The following is a 23,432-nucleotide window of genomic DNA, read 5'->3' as shown; positions in this document are numbered from 1 at the left end:
GTTTTGGAGTTTCCCCCCAAGTCAAGATTATTAAAACAATCACCATTATTTTCTTCAAATACTTATAAAGGGTTAAAAAACCACCTTTTTTACATTTTTACTTATGTTTTATTGGGCATTATTTAAGGGTCTTAGACTTTGCAACTGGAAACACAGCTAGCCAAAAATCCAGAACTGTTCCAAAAAAGAAAGAAAAGTTTAAAGTTCTTATAGAAAAAAAGGACATTCGTGAGAATTTTTCAACTCTGCATTCTTAACCCTAGGATTGGTCCAGGACAGTTATCAGTCAGATGACAGGCAGGATAAGGATGCCTGGTGATCAGGAAGGTGGGGGTCAGGAGGTCTGGTTATGTCACGTGGTCTGGATAATAGATGTCAGGTGGATGCATATGTGAGTCCTTCAGAAAATAATTAGGTGATCTGAATAATTATTTCGGGGATAAAGGGTTATCTGGAGGTCCAGATGTACTGTAGTTTGGCCTGTATAACACGCACCCATGTTTTTGGCCCCAACTCCCAAGAAATAAATCTTTTGTTTTAATTTTTAATTCAATTTTTATTTATATTTACTTGCTTTTTGTATTATAAAGGAATTCTAGCATTTATTTTTTTAACGTATTATGGTACAAGAAATGGTATGTAACAAATAATTACAAAACACAAGAGTAGATACAAGGTATTTCAGGCACTGCCCATGTATAATGCACACCCTTATTTTTCCCTCAAAAGTTTGCACAAAAAAGTGCCCAGTATACACAGCAAAATACAGGTGTATCTAGGCATTGATGCAGGACTGGACAGTTCAAAAGCTCTTAAGTTCTCAGGCTAGTTAGAACAAGAATAGCTTTACCTCATGCCTAAAAGCTTGTAATGTTAACAATTTTAGGAGCTTAGTTAAAGTGACCCTATCTTGTATATTCCTTATCGTCACACCTTCCTTAGTGTCATCTATTGTTATTTTCCCACTGAATTGAAATGACATTATATTCTGTAGGTAGGTATATACTCAGGCTTGTTTGTAAATACATACTAATTTAATCCTCACCCAAGAATATTTTTTATTATTCATTTTAGAGAGACAGAAAGCATTGACCAGTTTCCTCTGGTATCTACCCCACGATCAGGCGTCAAGCCCACGACGTAGGTATGTGTCCTGACCGGGAATCAAACCCCGCAACCTTTTGGTGATCAGACGACCCTCCAACCAACTGAGCCACCCGGCCAGAGCCGGACCTGTTTTAAGACTGTTTCTTTCACTGCTCTGACAATTTCTGCACTGATACCATTTTGTTTTAATTTAAAATATTTTTAATAATGTAGTATAGCAAACTCCCCTTAACTATACCCTTTGACATATAATCTATGTTTAACTTTTAAATTGTGTGAAATGTAAAACATACAAAAATTATATTTTTCTAAGAGACAGATTTGATGATGGCGCTTAGCAGGTAGCTGGTTATGTTTGTTGAAAATCTTTCTATTGTTGAAAACTTACATGGTTCCCTGTTGCCTTCAGTATAATGTTTTAGTTTCTTAGCAGTGCTTTCAAAGCCCTTTATAATTTTAATATTGCATACTGCTTTGCCTTCTACCCTTGCACTCTATGCTCTAGCCATCCCAAGCTACTCAAACAGGACAGAAAACATTCTGGGAAAACTCATTAACTTGATTATATCAAAATTTTAAGTTTCACTATTTTAAAAGAACAAAGACCTAAAAATAAGACATGCAGAAAATATTTGCAACATATGTAAGACATAAAGGATTAATGTTTATAATATGTAAAGAACATCTGTTAACAACAAAAAAAGAAAGTAGGCAAAGGATATACACAGCATTTTATAGACGAAGTACAGCTAATGAATGAACAAAAATAAAGTTTAACCTCATAAGTAACCATGGAATACAAATGAAGACAAAGATATTTTTCACCCACTAGACTGACAAAATATAAATAATTATATTAATGATACAAAGTATTGAGGAAAATGTGGGGGGAGGGAATAAGAAGGGCACCAGCTGTAAAGTTGAAGAAGATCATTTTGAGTGGGAATTTGACTATATCTATGAAAATGTTAAGTGAATTTAGTCTGTGGCTGAAAAATTCCACTGTAGTATCTATTATGCAGAAATACTTGCACAGGTACACAAGGATATATGTACAAAGATGTTTATTGCAGTATTGTTTCTAATTGTGAGAAATTGCTGGAGGCCAAATGTTGCCTAGGGACATAGTTACTTATGGTAGATCCATACAGTGGAATACTATGCTGCTATATAATACAGTAAGGCAGTTTATTATCAAGTTAACAGACAGGGAAAGAGCTCTAAGACGTTTAGTGAGTAAAGGATGTTGCACAACAATGCATATAGTCTGGTGTGTGTTATGTTAAATATGTATGTGGTTATATGTGTTTGTAAATGCACAGAACAGCATGTATACAAAGTGATAGACAGTGAATTACCTTCAGGGAGGGAAGTAGAAGAGTTGAAGGGCACTAACATTTTACTCTGTATATTCCCATGTTTTGTGTACTCATGTTTACATGTAGAATATGTAAAACACTTGTTAACATGTATAACTGTGTAAGAAAGCAAAACAAAAGAAAAACCCTCTCACATGTTAAGGGACTAAAACCTGGATTTTATAATGCAGAAATTTTTTAAATTAACTCTTTTTAAAAAGCAGCAAAAATAAAATGCAAATGATAAAATGGAAGCTATAATTGTTATGTATGCTATGATGAGGGAGTTTTTGGTTACTATTCATGTTCAAGGGTACCCAAGACAACCTTTCAAGTTCAATGATTTGCTGGAAAAACTCACACAACTCAGGAAAACTGTTATAGTTACAATAACAAGTATTACAGTGAAAGGATACAGATTAAAATCAGCAACAAAAATAGGGTGGGGTCCAGCAGAGACCAGGTGCAAGCTTTCAGTTGTCCTCTGTCAAATAGAGTTGTACAGATAGGGCTTAACCCTGCTGAGGTCGAGGTCCAAAAATTATAGTGTAGGTCACATGTATCTGAGAGATATAGTCATTGTTAGTATGTGCTTAAATGTGAAAAATAAAATAAAAAACACTGCAAATTTACATTTATTTACATAATAAAATACATGATTTTTAACTTATTTTCAGCTACAATCTAGAAATTGTTAAAGAAATATAAAAACATAAAGAATAAAAAATTTCCTTTTCAAAAAATGGAGACATGGATATGCTGAAAAATACAACCAAAAAAAGTCTTTAACATGAATTAATCAGAATCTTCAATAATTGGCCTTGCAAAATGTTTGTAACAGTCATCACAGACAATATTGCTGTGCTTCAAGGCATAAATATACTCTTTACAACACTTGCAAAAATATTTTCATAAGTGATTTGTTTTGGATGCAAAACACCTAACACATCTTTTTCTTTTCCTGCTTGTTGAGGAAGCCATATTTCTGTTGTCATTAGAATTTCCTTCAATTTGTGTTAGTATGTACAAATGTGCATGTACAAATGTGTATGTACAAATGTTCAGCTAGTCATGACCTTGAACCTATGCACCCAATATATGCAACAATACTTAAGAAAAGAGTCTGTATCTCTCAGATCAGCCACGACCTCCACAGGGTTAATTCTCCCAGCAATGATGTGACAATGTGTATGCAGTATTGCCTATCAGGGAAGCTCATCCAAATCATGGCATCCAGAATATTTACTGGAAGTTGGTCATGTGAGCATGGCTGACCACCCATGCATGTTAGCTCCTTCAGAGGGCAAGCTGATACCACATGGCCCAAGGTTTCCACCATAAATCCTATTATTAGAATAAACTTTCTGTCCTGTCCTAAAACCTCAAGTAAACAGAAACACTCTTAACAGGCAGGATGTTCCAAGAGCTTAATAGGTTATCTGCCAGGAGCGAGGCCAGGGTCAAACCTTTCCTTGAAATGTGCAGAATTTGGACCTGCTCAGTTAATCCATCATGGCATAATAAACTCTTACAAATCAATAAGAAAAAGAGAGTATGGTAGAAAAGTAGACAAATGGCATGGAAGGGTAATTTATAAAAGAAAAAATATAAAAGCTAAAAATATAAAAAGCTCTGCCTCACATGTTATCTAAGAATTGCATGTTAAAGCAGCAGTTAAATACTATTTATATAGTAGATGTTTTAAATCCTTACTCAAAGACATGCTTATTGATTTTAGAGAGGGGGGAAGGGAGGAAGAGAAACATTGATGTGAAAGAGAAACATTGATCTCATACTTGCCCTGACTAGGGACCAAACCTGCAACCCAGGCATGTGCCTTGACTGAGAATTGACCTGTAACCCTTCAGTCCACAGACAATGTTCCAACCAACTGAGCCACACTGGCCAAGGCTATTTATTACATTTTAAAGAATTTAACACTGCCTAACACTGGCGAATGGTCACTCTCATATACTGTTGATGCAGGTCTATCAACAGTGTATGAGATATACTGGCCCAGCAGTTTCTAGCCAGTAGTTTCACTTCTAAAAATTTATCATAAGGAAAAAACAAAATTTTACTAAAACTGTGGGAGGAAGGGAGCAAGCAAGCAAGCAAGACCCGGCCAGTATGGCTCAGTTGGTTGAGCATCCTTCTGCAAACTGAAAGATTGCCTGTTTCATTCCTGGTTGAGACTCATGCCTGGGTTGCTGGTTTGATCCTGAGTCAGGGTGCACATACAGTGCCACCCACCAATGTGTCTCTCACATCGATGTATCTCTCCCTCTCTCTCTCCCTCCCTTCACTTCTCTCTAAAATCAAAAATAAAATTAAAAAATTTAAAAGAAAAAAAACCCCTAAATGTCTTAATGAATTTGTTTTTAAAATTTGGGTATTTCATGCAATGGAATATACTGTGAATCTATTTTTAATGAATATTTAGATTTGGTTTTCTGTCATGAAGTGATAGACACAATTTAATCAATTAAAATCAGGTTTCAAAAAGAAAATTATGCATATAATAATGACATATGCCATATAATAATGTGTGCGTGTATGCATAGTAAAGCCTGAAAGGATATACTCCCCAAATGTAACCGTTTATCTACAAGTAATGACATTACAGTTTATTTTCTCTGTGTTTTTCTGTATTTAGTAAAACTTTTGTTCGAACATTTGTCAGAAAATAAAATGAAGGTGTTTCTGTGGTAGAGAAGGAGTGTGGAGAAAGATCACTCTGACAGCTGTGTGAAAAAAATTTTGGACTAACATCAGGACCAGTTAGTTGGGTGTGGCACTAATTTCACTGAGAGGTGATAGTGGCGTGAATCAAGGTAATGGAAGTGAAGATGGAACTTTCACTGCATATTTAAGAGGGTAGATTCATAAGGATTTGACTTTTGATTGGGGAGAGAAAATGAGGGAAAGAATGGGAAGTCAAGGATGACATTCAGGTTTCAGGTTTGGTGGTACTATTTATTGAGATAGAGACAATGATAGACGAGTAAGAATAATATGTTATATATAAATACAGCTAACTATGCAGTATGTTCTAAATATTTATAGATATTTACTTTCTTAACCTTTACAACCACAAAGTAGGTACTGTTATTCCCAGTTTTACAGGTGAGGAAATTGAAGCATAAAGTTGAGTAACCCAACCAAACTCACGTAGCTAGCAAGTTGTGGAGTCAAGAATCAAACCCGATCAGTCTGGATACTTTATGGTGAATAGCTGGCAAGAGACTTAAGAGAGAATGAGTTTTGAACATGTTCAGCTTAAGAAATCTGAGAGACCTCTACATGGGGATGTCCAGTAAGGTGGTTAAGTATGCATATGGTTATGTAGCTCAGAAAAGGTGATCAGTGAAGCTATGGCAATGGGTAAAGCCACCTGAGAGTAGATAGAATAAAAATGGAACAAATGCAAACACAAATGGTCTTTATAATGGTCTAACTATTTATGAATGAATGACATAACCATACTGAAGGAAATGGGAAAAAACCCTAACTTCAGGAAATATATTGACTGGATATTGTAAGTCTAAATATAAAGAGAACTCTACATAAATATAATCAAGTGAGTAAATATGTTTCTCAAAGGTGTATGAGTTAGAAATTTTGGAGCTGCTTAAATATATACCAACATTGACTAAAGAAGCAACTATATTGTAGATAATAACAGACAACAGTTCTTCACTGTTGATGAAAGAAGTTACCAATAAGGAAAAAAGGAAGACTAAAATGATCATGTGTAGCTTTGTGCATAAGTACCTTTGATAAAACCAAAAAGTAAAATATTTATTTTGAAAAAGTAAAAAATTAATAAAATAAAATGGAAGAAAAGATTAAGAGCTTCCCAGACAAGAAAAAGATAAGGAGTTCATCACCATCAAACCAGTATCAAAATAAATATTAAAGAGACTTCTTTAAGAAGAAGGGGAAAAAAGAACATAAATGTAAATAACAAAATGGCAACAACTTTGTACCTATCAGTGATCACTTTATTTTTTATATATTTTTAAAGATTTTACTTATTTACATTTAGAGAGAGGGGAACGGAGGTAGAAAGAGAAGGAGAAAAACATTGATCAGTTGCCTTTTGCACACCCCCAATTGAGGACCTGACCTGCAACCCAGATATGTGCCCTGACTGGGAATCGAACCTGCAACTTCTCAATCAGCAGGCCAGCACTCAATCCACTGAGCCACACCAGTCAGAGCAGTAATCATTTTAATGTAAATGTATTAAATGTTCCAGTCAAAAGACATAGAGTGACTGGACAAATAATAAAACAAGACCCATACATATCCTGCCTACCAAAGACAAACTTCAGATCAAAAGTCATACAGAGATTGAAAGTAAAGGGATGGAAGAAGATTTTTATGCAAATGGGAACTAAAAGCTGGGGTATTAATACTTACATCAGACTAAAGAGACTTTAAAACAAAGATTATAAAAAGAGACAAAGAAGGAAATTTTAAACACTTATGGGGCAAATGTACAAGCACCTGAATATATAAAGCAAATGTTGATGAACATAAAGTGAGAGATTGACAGTAATACAGTAATTTTAGGGGACTCTAATACCCCATTGACATCAGTGTATCTTCCAGACAGAAAATCAACAAAGAAACAGAGGACATAAATGATACCTTAGATGGATATAATTGTTGTTTATAGAACATCTCATGCCTAAAGAGTAGAATATACATTTTTTTAAGCACATATGGACATTATCCAGAATAGACCACATGTTAGGCCATAAAACTAGTTTCAATAAGTTTAGGAAGATCAAGCATCTCTCTGATCACAATGATATGAAACTAGAAATCAATTACAAGGGGAAAAAAAAAAGAAAAGCACACAAACACAAGGAGGCTAAATGAAATCCTAAACAATGAATGGTTTGACAATGAGATAAAGGAAGAGATCAAAAGATATCTTGAGACACAACAACCCAAAATGTATGAGACACAGTGAAAGCAGTCCTAAGAGGGAAATTCATAGCAATACAGGCCTACCACAATAAACAAGAAAAATCTCAAATAAACAATTTAATCTTATACCTAAAGGAGCTAGACAAAGGACAACAGAGTCCAAAGTGAACAGAGGAATAAAATAAAAATTACATAAAAAAATAAATGAAATGAAGTCTATAAAAACAATACGAGAGATTGATGAAACCAAGAACTAGTTCTTTCAAAATATAAACAGGATTGGTAAATCTTTAACTAGATTCATCAAGGAAAAAGAGAAGGGACCCAAATAAATAAAATTAGAAATGAGAGGGAAGTGACAACTGACATCACAGAAATACAAAGGAGTATAAGAAACTACTACAAACATGCCATCAAATTGGGCAATCTAGAAGAATGGATAAATCCCTAGAAACATGCAATCTTCCAAGACTGAATCAAGAAGAAAGAAAATCTGAACATACCAACTACTATTTACGAAATTGAATAAATAATTAAAAAAAAAAACTCACAACAAACCAAAGTACTGGACCAGATGGTTTCACAGGTGAATTTTACCAAGCTATTTTTAAAAATACAATTGGAGGGATAGCTCCCAAGCTCATTTTATGAAACCAGCAATACTCTGATTTCAAAACCAGACAAATATATTTCAAAAAAGAAAAGTATAGGCTAGTGTCTTTGATGAACATAGATGCAAAAATCCTCAATAAAATATTAGCAAAATGAATTCAGGAATATATTAAAAAGATCATACAGCAGACCCAAGATGGTGACAGAGTAGGTAGAAGCTACACTCATTTCCTCCCAGGACCAAACTGGAATTAAAACTAAAATGTAGAATAATCACCCTTAATATCAACTGAAGACTAGCTGAGGTCTTATAACCAAGGATTTACAAAAGAAGCCTCATCGAGACAAGTAGGAAGGACAGAGACATAAAAAGGACTGGCCTTGCTCCCAAGTGCAGAAGCTGAGATTCTGGAGCTGCAGAATGTCAGCTGCAGATGTTCCCTCTATGAAAAGTTGGGTCTCAACCCCAAGCCAAGATCCCCAGACCAGACCACCAGAGCTGGGGACAGGTACCCACATAACACCTGGCTGTGCATATCAGCAGGGAATCTGTTTGCCAGGAAGAGATAAGGGTCTGGTAAAGACACAGACACACTCTTAAAGGGCCACTGCACAAAATCTAATTGACAGCCACTCACCCTGCATTCTGGCAGAGGAAAGGTGAAGTGGACTAGAGGGTGGCATGAGGAGAGATTTGAAGTGACAGCTGCCAGAATTCTTGTCACTCTCCCATACCACAGACACTGTCTTTCTTGGGTGGAGCACTCCCTATGGTGTAAGCCTGAAGGAATGCAATAGCCCCACCCTCTCGACCCTGCATAACTGGCACCCTGCTGAGGAGTCAGCTGTCTGGGCTGGGGTGTAGAGGTCAGGGTAGACTCTGGGGCTACCAGTGACTGAGTTGTGTGGTTTGGGGGTGGGGCCATTCCTCCCACCTTCCTGTGAACCTGACTGGCAGCTCCCCCTCATAGGAGATCCACTAGCCCCACTCTCAGGGCTCCCAGCGGCTTCACCCTCCTGACTCCTGGAGAGTGTGTACTGAGGAGGTCTGGGCAGAATCTGAACAGACTGAGTTGTGTGGCTCTGGGCCAGGGGCCACTACCCCAAACTTCCCCCAAGCATGACCAACATATCCCCCTTGTGGGAGATCCACTAGCCCCATCCTCCTGATTCCCAGAAGCCCTGCCCTGCTGAGATTGGTCTCCCCAGAAGAATCTGGGACAGAGTGAGTTGCGTGGCTCTAGTATAGGGAACAATTTTTCTTTGCACACCCAACCATGCAGAACCATCCCTTCACACAGACAAAGCTTGGTTGGTTTAGGCCTGATAAACTATACTGGCCTCACACTAATGACTCCCTGAAACCCAAGCCCAACACAATGGTGTGCGAGCAACCAGAGGGTGGCAGCTAGACTTGGTATACCCTGGGACATTTGCCAAGTTACCTCAGACCCAGCACTGGCATGAGATTGGACCTGCATTAATCTGGTGAACACCACTCACCCCTAACTATTGACTCACTGAGAACCTACCTCATGCAACTCCAGTATCACCAGTGGCTAGTTTAGTGACTGAGACTAACAGGCAAGTGGAGGAGGAGGTGGTGGAAGAGGAGGTGGAGGAGGAGGTGGATCTCAAGGTATCTTGGGACTTTCACTAAACTGTTCCTGGGCCTGGTGTAGGTAAAAGCCAGCATTGGTGTGCAGTGTGATCCTTCCCACACACACTCAAGTCCAGCAGAGGAGGCCACAATCTGTATATTTCTTTGTAGCTTCAGGTTGCCCAGGGCCAGTCATAGGCAACATGTGACATTGGTCTGAACTTAAGTCCCTCACAAGAAGCCCCAGAACCAGCACATCCAGTGGTCAGCTTCAGACAGCATCAAAACAGGATCCAATTAGGTTCACAAGTGGCATATCAAAAGAGAGATCTTGACAGGCACCAGATGCTGCTGAAGCAAAATTCTCTTCATGTGGTCAGCACCTGCACAGCACCTCATACACTGTGGTTAGGGTTGATTCTCACAGTTAGCCAGCCTGAGGGTCAACCTCATGCACAAGTGGACCAGTAGCAATCAAGACTCAATTACAGCAGGAGAGCCCACATAACCCACACAAGGGACATTCCTGGAACACCCAGCTAAGGGATCAAGAAGACAGTACCACTGGATTCTGCAGGACATTTACTACAAAACATCACTCTACCAAGACAGGAGTCATAGCAGATCTACCTAATACATAAAAACAAATACAAAGAGGCAACCAAGTGGGGAGACAAAGAAACATGCCCCAAATGAAAGAACAGGAGAAATCTCCAGAAAAAAAAAAGAGCTAAATGAAATGGAGGTAAGAAATTTATTAGATGTAGAGTTCAAAAAAATGGTGATAAGAATGCTCAGGGAATTTAGTGAGAACTACCACAACATGAAAAAGGACATAGAAACTGTATTAATAAACTAGTCAGAAATGAAGAATATAATATTTGAAATGAAAAATACACTAGGAGGAATAAACAGTAGGTTGGATGAAGCAGAGGATTGAATCAGTGATTTGGAAGACAAGATAGCAGAAAACACCCAGTAAGAGCAGCAAAAAGGTAGAAACAATTGCTAAAAATGAGGATAGTTTGAGGTATCTTTGGGACAACATGTAGTATAACAACACGGCATCATGAGGATACCAGAAGGAAAAGAGAGAGAACAAGGGATTGAGAACTTATTTGAAGAAATAATGACTGAAAACTTTCCTAACCTGGTAAAGGAAAAAGACACACAAGTCAAGAAAGTGTAGAGAGTCCCAAACAACATGAACTCAAAGAGGCCCACCCCAAGACAAATCATAATTAAAATGGCTAAGGTTAAAGACAAAGAGAGAACCTTAAAAGCAGCAAGAGAAAGACAACTACCTACAAGGGAGCTCCTATAAGACTGACAGCTAATTTTTTTAAAGATTTTATTTATTTTTAGAGAGAGGGGAAAGGAAGGAGAAAGAGAGGGGGAGAAACATCAATGTGTGGTTGCCTCTCACACACCCCATACTGGGGACCTGGCCCGCAATCCAGGCATGTATCCTGACTGGTAATCGAACTCACAACCCTTTGATTTGCAGGCTGGCAGTCAATCCACCGAGCCACACCAGCTAGGGCCTGACAGCTGATTTTAAAAACAAATATTTCAGACCAGAAAGGACTGGCACAAAATATACAAAGTGATGGAAAGAAAGGACCTGTAACCTAGACTACATTACCCTACGAGGCTATTATTTAAAATTGAAGGAGTAATAAAAAGCTTCCAAGATAAGTAAAAGCTAGAGGAATTCTTTACCACCAAACCATTATTACAAGAAATATTAAAGAGTTGTCTATAAGAAGAAGGATAAATAGAAAAATAAAAGAGAAACAAAGTCATAAAGAATAAAATAACAATAAATGCATACTTAAAATAATCACTTTAAAAGTAAATGGCTTAAGTGCTCCAATCAAAAGATATACGGTAGCTGAATGGATAAGAAAACAAAACTATATATATGCTCTCTACAACTGGTCCACCTCAGAACAAAAGATACACAAAAATTAAAAGTAAAGGGATGGAAAAAGATATTTCATGCAAATGGTACTGAACCCAACATCAGAGCACCTAAATATGTAAAGCAAATCTTGATAGACCTGAGGGAAAGACTGTCAGAAATACAGTCAATGTAGACAATTTTAACACCACATTGATATCAATGGATAGATATATCACACAGAAAATTAACAAGGAGATGATGGCCATATATGACACACTAGATCATATGCATTTAATTGATATCTTAGGAGCACTTCACTCCAAAGCAGCAGAATATGCATTCTTTTCAAGTGCACATAGAATACTTTCTAGAATAGTCCACATGTTAGGACACACAACAAGTCTTAAATATAAGAAGAGTGAAATACCAAGCATCTTCTCTGACCATAATGCTATGCAACTAGAAATCAATCACTGGAAAAGAAACTGAAAAACACATGAACACACAGAGTCTAAGTAACATGTTCCTAAACAATGAATGGCTTAACAATGAGATCAAAGAAAAAATCAAAATATACCTTGAAACACATGAAAGTGAGGCAACCCAAAATGTATGGGACACAGCATAAGCAATCCTAAGAGAGAAACTCATAGCATTACAGGACTACTTCAAGAAACAAGAAAAATCTTTAATACACAATCTAACAATATACTTAAAGTAACTAGAAATAGAACAACAAAGCCCAACATAAGTAGAAGGAAGAACATAATAAAAATGAGAACAAAAATAATGAAATTGAGTTTTAAAAAAAAGAAACAATCGATGAAACCAAGAGATAGTTCTTTTAAAAGATAAGCAAGATTGAAAAAACTTTAATTTGACTCATCAAAAAAAAGGAAGACCCAAATAAAATCAGAAATGAAACAAAGGTAACAAATGACACCAAAGTAATACAAAGGATTGTAAGAAAATATTATGAACAAATATATACCAATAAGTTGGAAATCTAGGTGAAATGGATAAATTCCTAGAAACATGCAATCCCAGCAAAATCATAAAGTCCAAATAGACAGATTAAAACTAGCAAAATTGAGCAGTAATTAAAAAACTCCCAACAAACAAAAGTCCTGGACTGGATGGCTTCACAGGTGATTTTAACCAAACAAAGGATAAGTGGCTCTAGGGTAGAGATTTAGCAAAACAGAAAAAAAGAGAAAGAACTCATGGATGTGGACAACAGTGTGGAGATTTTGGGGGATAGGTGGTGGGTGGAGGTCAAGGAGGGTATAGGGGTATAAATTGTAACATAAAAATGCAGTAAAATATATATGCCATAAAAATAGAAAGGAGAAGCATTCAAAGAAGAATGAACACCTATCTTCTCAAACTCTTCCCAAAAATTCAAGAGGAAGTTAAACTGCCAAGCTCATTTTACAAGACCAGCATTATCCTAATTCTAAAACCAGATAAAGAGACTACAAACAAAGAAAGTTATAGGCCAATATTCCTGATGAACATACATGCTAAAATCCTGAAAAAAAAATTTATAAACTGGATTCAGCAATACATTAAAAAGATAATACAAGATGATAAATTGGAATTTATTTTGAGGAGGCAAGCTTGGTACAATATCTGCAAATCAATAAACATGATACACGACATAAAATGAAGTTTACAAACCACATGATCATATCAATAGATAAAGAAAAAGCATTTGATAAGACCCAGCACCCATTTATGATAAAAAAAAAACAACACTTAGCCTAGTGGAATATACCCTAGAGGGATATACTTCAACATAATAAAGGCCACATGTGACAAACCAGAGCCAACATCATACCCAATGGGCAAAAACTAAAACCATTTCTTTTTAGATCAGGAACAACATAGGGATGTCCACTCACCACTCTCATTTAGCATAGCAGTAGAAATCCTAGCCACAGCAATCAGACAAGAAAAAAAATAAAACCCTTACTATTTGCAGATGACATGATCATTGTATGTAGTGAACCCTAAAGATTCCACAAAAACAGATAAATGAACAGATATCTATTAGAACAGATAAATGAATTCAGTAAAGTAGCAGGTTACAAAATTAATATCCAGTAATCAGTTGCATTTTTATACACCAATGATGAAATATAAGAAAGGGAAATTAAGAAAACAATCCCATTCACAATGGCTACAAAAAGAGAAAAAATACCTAGAAATAAATTTAACCAAGGATGTAAAAAACCTGTACTTGGAAAATTATAAGACATGAAGAAAGAAACTAAAGAAGATACAAATAAGTGGGAACACATACCATGTTCATGGATAGGAAGAATTAACACCATTAAAATGCCCATATTACCCAAAGCAGTATATAGATTCAGAGCAATTCCTATCAAGATACTAATTACATATTTCACAGAACTAGAACAAATATTCCAAACATTTATATGTAATCACAAAAGATCCTGAATAGCAACAGCAATCTTGAGAAAGAGCAAAGTTGGAGGAATCATGCTACCTAAAACTATACTCTAAAGCCATAGTAATCAAAACAGCATGGTGCTGGCATAAAAACAGACACATAGATGAATGGAGCAGCAGAACAGAGTGCCCAGAAATAAACCCATCCCTCCATAGTCAATTAATATTTGACAGAGGTGGCAAAAACATACTTTGGGTTAAAGACAGTTTATTCAGTAAATTCTGTTGGGAAAATTGGACAGATAAATGCAGAAAAATGAAACTAGACCACCTCATACCACACACAAAGAAACATAGGCAGTAAAATGTAGTGATAATCTAATGGGGTTTTCTTTATAGATTACTGTCTTCTTTACCCTGATGGCCTTGAGAATTCTTTCTTTGTTACTAATTATTGACAGTCCTAACATAATGTGTCTTAGAGAAGGTCTTTTTCCATTTAGAAAATTAGGTGTTCTGAAAGCCTCTTGAATGCAAAGATCCAGCTCTTTCCCTAGGTTTTGTAGGTTCTCATCAATTATTTGTTTGAGTAGACTTTCTCCTCCTTTCTCCTATCTTCTCCTTCTGGTTTATCCATTATTCTCATATTGCTTTCTCTAATGGAATCAGATAGTTCTCATAGAGTTTTTCCATTTTTTTAAACTCTCAGTGTTCTGTCTTCTTCCACCTGAGTCATTTCTAGATTTCTATATTAAGGCTCACTAATTCTCTCTTCTATCTTTTATCTGGTCCTCTCTGTTTCTCATGCTCTATAATTCATTTTACTCTCATCTGTTGAGTTCTTCAGCCCCAGTATTTCTGTTTGATTCATTTTATAATTTCAATCTGTTTGGTAAAATACTTCTTTTATTCATTTGTTTTATACCAGAGTTCATTGAACTACTATTCTAAGTTTTCTTGTATCTCAATGAGGTTTTTCAAAACTGCAATCTGGAGTTCTCTGTCATTTAAGTTATAGTCTTCTGTGTTTTTGAGTTTGGTCTGGAGAGTTTTTATTTTCTTCCTATGTTAATTTATTACCAGGGTTTTTCATGTACCTGATCATTTTTCTCTACCCTTGAGAAAGTGAACTTGAGGAAGTGAACTCTTCTTTTTAGGTGTGGTTTATATCTTTTAAAGATTCCTTTCCTTCAGCTGTGAAGGGGACAAGAATAGATTTTGGAAAATTTTAAAGAACAACAATACATAAATGGTAGGCAGAGGAAAAGGGATTAGATTAAAGCCCATTGAGAGAGACCATGAGAGTAAAGCAAGACACAGCTGTCAGCAGCAATATCAGATACCTTCAGCACTGAAGAAGTAATGAAGTACATTGCAAGAACAACATAAAGGCTTTCTATATTACCAACCAGAGAAATTTCAATGGAGTCCTTACTGTAGAACAGAAGCAAAATTATAGAGAATTGAAAAATTAGTGGGGAGCACACTTTCCCTTCCACAAAATACTGAAGACTGTGTCTTCCTGACTGAGCTGAACACTGAAGATGTCTCACTGGAGCAGAGAAGAGCTGCCCAGCTGAAGAGAGGTCTAGCCCTGGGGAAGCTTCACAGCCATACTCTTCACAAGCTCACTGTATCAAATTGAGCTCTTCCATGGTGATGCTGTTGTCATAGTTATGCTGTATCATTGTTGAGCTGATTGAACTGAATAAAGTTTCCTTTTTCACCACACCTCCCCCAAAAAATAGAAAAAAGAAAAATCAGTAGGTAGTAAGGAAGAGAAACAAGTTGGCTCTGAAAAAGAAAGGATGGTAGTTGCAAAGGGGTGTATAGCCAGTGAAGGTTTTTAATGTTGAGAGAGACATTAAATGATTTTAAGTGATCATAGGAAGGAGTCAATAAAAGTGAAAGATACAGTTGATGATATAGGAATAAGAAGATATGTGCTAGATTCAGGCCTGTAGGGAGGCTGGGGAGAATGGACTGATTCCGGGGAAGAAATACCTTTTAAATGCAAATCCTGAGCTGATACACCCCTCTAGACATATTATTTCATTACGTCTGGGATCAAGATATTTCAAGAAATATCATGATTCAAGTGATCTTTAGGCCACAATATGAGAAACACTTCTCTTTTTTCTATTTTCTCCCATCTATTAAGCCACTCCTATCTTCTTTTCTTTTCCATACAGTCTAGAATCTGGGTCTTGTGATTCATGGTCTAGTGTTTATAAGGTAAGAAAGATATTAGAAGTGATGTGGCTCTAGAAGTGGGGGACTAAAGTAGAATGATGGTGAAATTCAATTGGGATGGAGGAAGTAAAGGAAATGAGAAGTTCTAATAGCTGTTTGTATACTTGCCTGCATAAAAAAAAACTTGTAGGTCATTTTAAAATATGTAGATGCCAGACATTACCTCAACAGATTCTGATTTAGTAGTTCTTGAGTGGATCCTGGACATGTATATATTTACATCTATATATTTTTTTAATGTAGGCTGAGTCTAATGCACAGCCCAGATTCATAACCACTACATGGGATTTTTATGTGGTCAGTAAAGATCACTCAGCTTTTTTGAAGACCTTGGAGTGAAAAAGAAAACTAGTAAGCCTGAAGTCATTTGTCATCTGAATTTATTATAATTATAGTTTTCCTTAGGCAATCAAGTGAATTAGTTACTTTCCAAACATCATGGTTGCTTTCTTGAAAAAGATTATGGCAATCCCAAAGGCTACTATGGAAAAGTCCACATGGGTATTATATGAAAAAAGCCACATAGTTTGGGTGGGGATTGGTTTTCTTCTTATTGTTGTTCTTTCCAATACAGGAATAAAGGGATATTATGAGAAGGGGGATAAGTTTTTTTAAAGGGTATAGAACAACTACTAAGAAGGACTTTAGGGTATATTAGAAGAAACCAAGACTGTGCATCAGGAGACCTGGGTTCTAGAACCAGCTCCCTCTTGCTTAGCTCTGTGATCTTCAACTTGCCATAAAATTTCTCAAATTAACTATATTTGCATACAATACATAATATATTTGACATGCTCTTCATTCTCTTGGTTTTGCACATAGAAGGAGAAACCCTGTTCTGCCTAACTTGGTAATTGTGGTTTTTGTTGTTGTAAATAAATAGTTTTGAGATGAGTGGGTTTGAAACATCAAGGCATTTTGGCAAATTCTGTCTTGTTCTTCAGATAGTATGACCTTTATAGAGCATGGTGAAATAATGAAGTGGTTCTTATTACTTTTATTTTTATTATTATTTTTAAAAGATTTTATTTATTTTTAGAGAGAAGGGAAGGAGGAGGAGAGGAAAAGAAACATCAATCAGTTGTCTCTCACCCCCCCAACCAGGGACATAGTCCATAACCCAGACATGTGCTCTGACCAGGAATCGAACCAGTGACCTTTGGGTTTGCAGGATGACACCCAACCCACTGAGCCATACCAGTCAGGGCCTGATGCCTTTTTAGTTAGGACTCCCACAAAGCTTGCCACTTGCTGGTGTCTTATACAACTCTGGGAAAATGATTTGCAAATGCATCGAAGTATACAAAGCATTATTAGAATCAATAATCAACTGGCAGCTCCAAAAGCCTACATTCTAAGGTTAAGTCCATCAAACCAATTTTTTGGATTTAGCCAGACAAGATTATCATGGAGGGTTTGGAAAACCTCCTGCTACAAACCGTGACCCAATCCTGTTCTGGAAGGTCAATCTGGTAGCAACATCCCAAGACACCTTTAGGGTCACAACCAATTTTTATATACAGATGCTTCCTAGTAATAAAAGGTAAGCCCATTTTCCAAGAGTTATAATGCCATGGGCTAATGTGGTTAGGAGAAACAATTCTGATAATAGGTGCCCCAGTGCTGGGCCCCTCCCACCACATTTTAGTATTTAGTTGTTGAGGCTGAGCCAGAACTATTGTTGTGTCAGGCTTAGCTAATATTTCCAGTTAGCTTCCCAATTCTCTACTACAAAAGGACTTTTGGTGAGAAAAGTGATGGTGGCATTTGGTCCTTGGCATAAAAACAAGAAGACTGAGTCCTTACGACTAGTGTCTAAGGTACAAGGAGGAACCGGAGGGGGATTGGAAGTATAGTAGACCCCTCATGGGTACACAGACCAACTGTGGCTACCATGGAAAGCTGATAGTAATCACTGTGTTGCTCTTTGTTTGCAGCATAAAGTTGCTCTTTTAAAGGAAAGCACAAAATGTTAAGGACAGAAAAACAAACTGGTAAATGTTCAGCAACATAAACAGTTTTGGGCACTAGTAACCAGTGTTTGTTTTCTTCTAGTGGGCCATCAGGGGGCATCCACACTCCTCCAGTCCACTGAGTATCGTTAGTGGAAAAGGGAGGCTCAACATTCCACCAGGTATGCAACTAAAATACTGGTGGATCAATAATGTGGCCCCAGTAGATATAAGAGGAATTTACCTTAGTAGCTAGACCCTGCCCCTCTTGGAAAAGTATAATGGCAATTAAAAGCAAAGTTTTAGCCGAACTGGCTGACAGCAGTGCTCGGTAAGCGGTAAACCTGTTTTCTGGGGTGTCTTCTATCCTTGTTTCCACAAGAATTTCTTTGGCTCAAGCATTAAGAGCTTTGATGTTCCCCCATGTAGTGGGGACACACCTGAAGGGAACATTATGGGCCATTGGGAGGTTGTTGCCCTCTGCAGGAGGCATCTGAGCCTCGGCCCCTGTCAGTGGGGCAGGCCCCATCCTCCTCTGTTGGCGGACTCAGACCCGTGTGATGCCGTGGGTGTCCACTTTCTTTCTGGTTATTCAGTGTCAGCTGGGCCATCTGATCTGTCAGTTGATTAATTCTCGCCTCCCGATAACAGAGCTTGACATATATCCCACTCATGATAAGGCTTTACTTTTACAGGACCTGTAGTAATGGAAACACATGCATACCCTCTTCCCTATGTTAAGAGATCTACAGTGCCCTGCCAATTGCCATCTCCTAGTGAGTCTCTATATAAAACCTGAGGGTAAGGCAGTTTTGACTCTTTTGTCTGAAAATGTTTTTCAATTGGAGTACAGAGCAATTGATCACAATTTAGAAAATTATGGGTAAACATGGATAACACAGTCAAAATTTGGGGGGAGGACTCTTGATACTCCCTTTTTTTTGTTTTTTAAGATTTTTAAAAGTATGATGAGCCCATTCTACAATTGCCTGACCAGTTGGATTGTAAGGTGTTCCTGTTTTATGTTGGATACTCGAATGCTGAAGAAAAACCTAAGTAGAATGGGCAAGGTATCTGGGGCCACTATCAGTTTTAACTTGCTGAGGCCATCCTAAATGACTAAAGGCCTCAAGCCAATGGGCTTGTATATTTTTTGCAGATTCTCCTGTCAAAGCAGATGTATGTAAGGCACCAGAATAAGTATTAATAGAAATATAAATGTATTTGAATTTTCTAAAGGGAGGGTAATGAGTGACATCTGTTTGCCAAATTATTTGAGAACTTAGTCCTCAAGGATTAACTGCTGTTGATGGAAGTGCCTTGGTAAAGGCTTGGCAGTCAGGACATTCTTTAATAATTTGCCTAGCTTGGGTGTGAGGAATATTAAATTGCTTTCAGAGTGTCTGGCTGTTTTGATGAAAAAACTGATGAGAAGCTGCTGCCTGCTAGAAGGCAGTAAGGACACTAAGGCATCTGCCTTATTGTTACCATCCACCAGGGGGCCAGGCAGTCCTGAATGGGATTCAATATGAGTAATGAAGAGGGGGTGTTCCCGCTTGTCAAGAAGGAACTGCAGAGTCAAAAATAGGTTAAGTAGATTGGGGTCAATAGAAGTCTTAATTAATGCCTGATCTAGATGTAGAATAGTATAAACAGTATATCCTGAGTCACAGACTATATTCAGAGCTTCCTGGGGCCATTGCTGTAGGGCCATGATTACAGCAAAACGCTCGGCCCTTTGAGTAGAGGAATGTCTTGAGGATACAAAATTTCTCCAGTTTCTCCCTTCTTGCCAGGCAATAGCAGCCCATCTGGTTTTTCCAGCCCTGGCTGGTGTGGCTCAGTGGATTGAGACCTGGCCTAGAAACCAAAAGGTTGTGGGTTCAATTCCCAGTCAGGGCACATGCCTGGGTTTCAGGCCAATGTTTCTCTCCTTCTTTCTCCCTCCCTTCCCTTCTCTCTAAAAATAAATAAACAAAATCTGAAGAAAAAAAAAACAACAAAAAGAAACGCAGTTTTCGCCCCAGGTACTGGTGTTGGGCTGACTTTTTCTGCTAGCCTTATTTGAAGGAATGGAATGTTTTGAAGCAATCTGTCTGAGGGAAGATGGATTTTTAGCCCTCCTACAAAGTCAGCTATAGCACACTGAAATTCTAAAGATTGAGCTGTTAATTGTTGTAAATAAATCTGAGTTAAAGGGACATGAATAAAGGCAGGATAATATCCAAATAACTACTGTGTCTGCTCACACCCTTTTATAATAAGATGGCACCACGCAGTTATATAGGTGGTAATAGTGCACTGTGGCTGATGAGACAGGAAAAGCCTCTCTATCATAGCTAAGTGGGGTGACAGCTGTACTCTAAGGCCCACTAGGGTGCCTAAGGTTGGGAAGCAAAAAAGCTGGACAGGAAACTGGATCAGTTTTAGTTAGTTGCCACTGCTGCATATGTTGATTTACTATAGTTAATTCTTGTAGAGCCTCAGGGGATAATTTTCTGGGAGAATTAAGATCAGGGTCCCCTTTAAGGGTGTTAAATAAATGAGTTAATTGTTGGGTAGGTATTCCAAGACTGGGTCATACTTAGATGATTACTCTCAGGAGTTGTTGGAGGCAATTAAGAGTTAAATCCTTGGGTGGATTAATTTGAAGGACTTGAGGCTGAATTGTCCTATTAAAAAGGATATAACTTAAATATTTCCAAGGCTCTGAATGATGGATTTTTTCTGGGGTAATTACTAGTCCAGCAGAGGCCACAAAGTTTTTAAAGAAGGTAGTTTTTGCTAGAATATCCTGTTGAGGGAGCTGTGATCAGGATGTCATCCATATAATGATAGATAATACTGTGGGAAAATAAATTTCTTACTGGCTGAACGGCCTGATGAATAAAATGCTGACAAATATTGGGACTATTTAACATCCCTTGAGGTAAAACCTTCCAATGAAATCTCTGTAAAAGTTGTGAATTATTAAACACAGGGACTGAAAAAGTAAATCTCTCATGATCCCTTTTAGCTAAGGGAATGCTAAAGAAACAATCCTTTAACTTTTTCCTATTACTTTTCTTGTTTAGCCCAGAGGGCCTGATTTTTGCCCTCTTGGGAGGGCTCCTCTTGGCTTTAAGCCCTTAACCTTTGGCTTCCTGGTTGGCTACAGGCAGGGAGCAATGAGAATGAGGCTCCAGATGGCAGCTGAAAAATGGCCTCAGTTTTTAAAGTGCCATTTTTTTTCTCTGCTTGAAAAGACAGGCCCCCTGCTGTTTCTGCAAGCTGCAATGAGTTTGAGCAGCAAGTCAATTGTCCTGTTGTTCTCAGGACCTGGTAGTTCCTAGGTTCGGAGTTTGCAAGAAAAGTGGGAAGGATGGGAGGTGCTCTGCTTGAATATATTTTAGACAAAAGTGGTTATGCACCAAGGGCCTTTTGTGACTCAACTGACTAACCATTCCCTCTGGGAGAATAGCCAGTTCTTCCCCAAGGAAATGATCAGTGTTTACAGGTACTGGGTTTAAAATGGTGCTTAATCTTCCATGGAGAAGGGCTATCCCTCCCCAGGAGGCAGTATACTTTCATTCTTACAATAAAAGGTCATGGCTCTGGAATAAACAAGGAGGATTCTTAATATCTCTTTAACTCGTCACACCTCCCATCCCAACTTATAGCATACTTTAGATCGACAAATTTATGAATACATTCACAACATTCAGAAACAGTTTTTTCTCCACTGGCAAATACATTTACACAGTTTTTTTTCCTGTGCAGAAAAAGAGACAGCACGGCCACTCTCTGAGAGAGAAAGTGCCTCAACCCTTGCCTGGACAGGTTTTTATTACTTTTTAATAGCATATATCAATGAAAGTTTTCATTCCTTATGTTCAGGTTTGCTTTAGGTAATTACTTTTTACAGATAACAAAGGAAAGGATGTTACTGATTACTTCTTACAGATTAACAAGAAACAATAAGAGTGATTAGTCTGGATACACTCCATCCTTGGGAGAATTACTGCAGACTTCAGGAAGTTACCTTAAAGATATGCAGTAAACATTTGCTGCTTCAGCTCAGGGTGAGGGAGTTTTAGCAAGAGCAAGCCTCAAAGCAGCCTAGGTATAATGCAGGCCTGGTTTTCCCATAGGAAAGATGATCCATGGGTTTGGCTCCTGTGTGCTGACAGGTGCCTGCTGGTTTTCCAATAGGGCTGGGTTACATTTGCCATTGCCAAGCAGACTGGTTCCCTATACTGTTACATTGTAAGAGGCAGAGCCTTAGGTATTCTCCAAGTTGGGGCAACCACTTCACCACTTTGTGGTGCTGTGTGTGGATGAGGGGTCAGAGAGGAAGCAATGCCACTTGCTTGGCTCTCACCCCATTTTTAGTCACTTCTCCTACTTCCTCTATGCAACTGGCACCCTTCTAGCTGTGGCCATGGTTCTGAATCCCAGGGTGGGTGGGTTTATATACATTCTAGGACTGTGTAGGTCCTTTAAATGGACACTCCTGAGATACTGGTGATTCTTCCACTTTCCAACCCTCCACTGGTTTTTACAGTCAAAAGTTATGAGGCTTTATTTTCCTGATGCTGGACTCCTGGGGTGTGTGGCGTGGCCTGGGGCTGGGATCGCTCACTCCCCAGGTGTTCCTCCGGGTTTTTATCCACCACACACTTGGATGTGGGACCATCCATTCTGCCAGCTGCCTCCGCCACAGCCTTGCTGCTGCCACACCGCACCCTCTTTGCCTCTCCTACCTGTTAGGATGAATATTCCTTCCTTAAATCCTTGATTGTCAGACTTCCATATAGTTAGATTATCTGGCAGTTCTGGTTGTTTTTACTTTGAGATTAGTTATAATCCTTTCTGTGGTTGTGCAAGGAGGTGAAGCATGTCTGCCTGCACCTCCATCTTGGCTGGAAGTCTATCAAGTGCTTTTTCTGCATCTATTGACATGATCATGTATTTTTTTATCCTTTATTTTGTTTATGTACTATATCACATTTATTGATTTGCAGATGTGTACTACCTTGTATCCCTGGAGTAAATCCCACTTGATCATGGTGTGTGACCTTTGTGATGTATTGCTGTATTCTGTTTGCTAATGTTTTGTTGAGGGTTTTAGAGTCTATGTTCATCAGGGTTATTGGCCTGTAATTTTCTTTCTTTGTAGTGCCTTTATCCAGTTTTGGAATTAGGATAATGCTGGCCTAATAAAATGAGCTAGGGAGCTTTTCTTTCTCTTGAATTTTTTGGAATAATTTGAGAAGCAGAAGTGTTAGTTCTTCTCAGAAAGTTTGGTA

The 23,432-nt window shown here is 37.9% G+C and overlaps 1 protein-coding gene across 1 annotated transcript in view; it reads left to right on the top strand.

Moving 5' to 3' along the window:
- The window catches only part of ZNF713 (zinc finger protein 713), a 52,244-nt gene that overhangs the window by 649 nt on the left and 28,163 nt on the right, over window positions 1-23,432 (top strand). The window lies entirely within an intron of this gene.

Source organism: Phyllostomus discolor, chromosome 3 (genome assembly GCF_004126475.2).
Source record: "Phyllostomus discolor isolate MPI-MPIP mPhyDis1 chromosome 3, mPhyDis1.pri.v3, whole genome shotgun sequence".
In the NCBI taxonomy this organism is placed as follows: domain Eukaryota; kingdom Metazoa; phylum Chordata; class Mammalia; order Chiroptera; family Phyllostomidae; genus Phyllostomus; species Phyllostomus discolor.
Note: the sequence above shows the minus strand (reverse complement) of the source record. Positions and strands in the feature narration are given on the sequence as shown.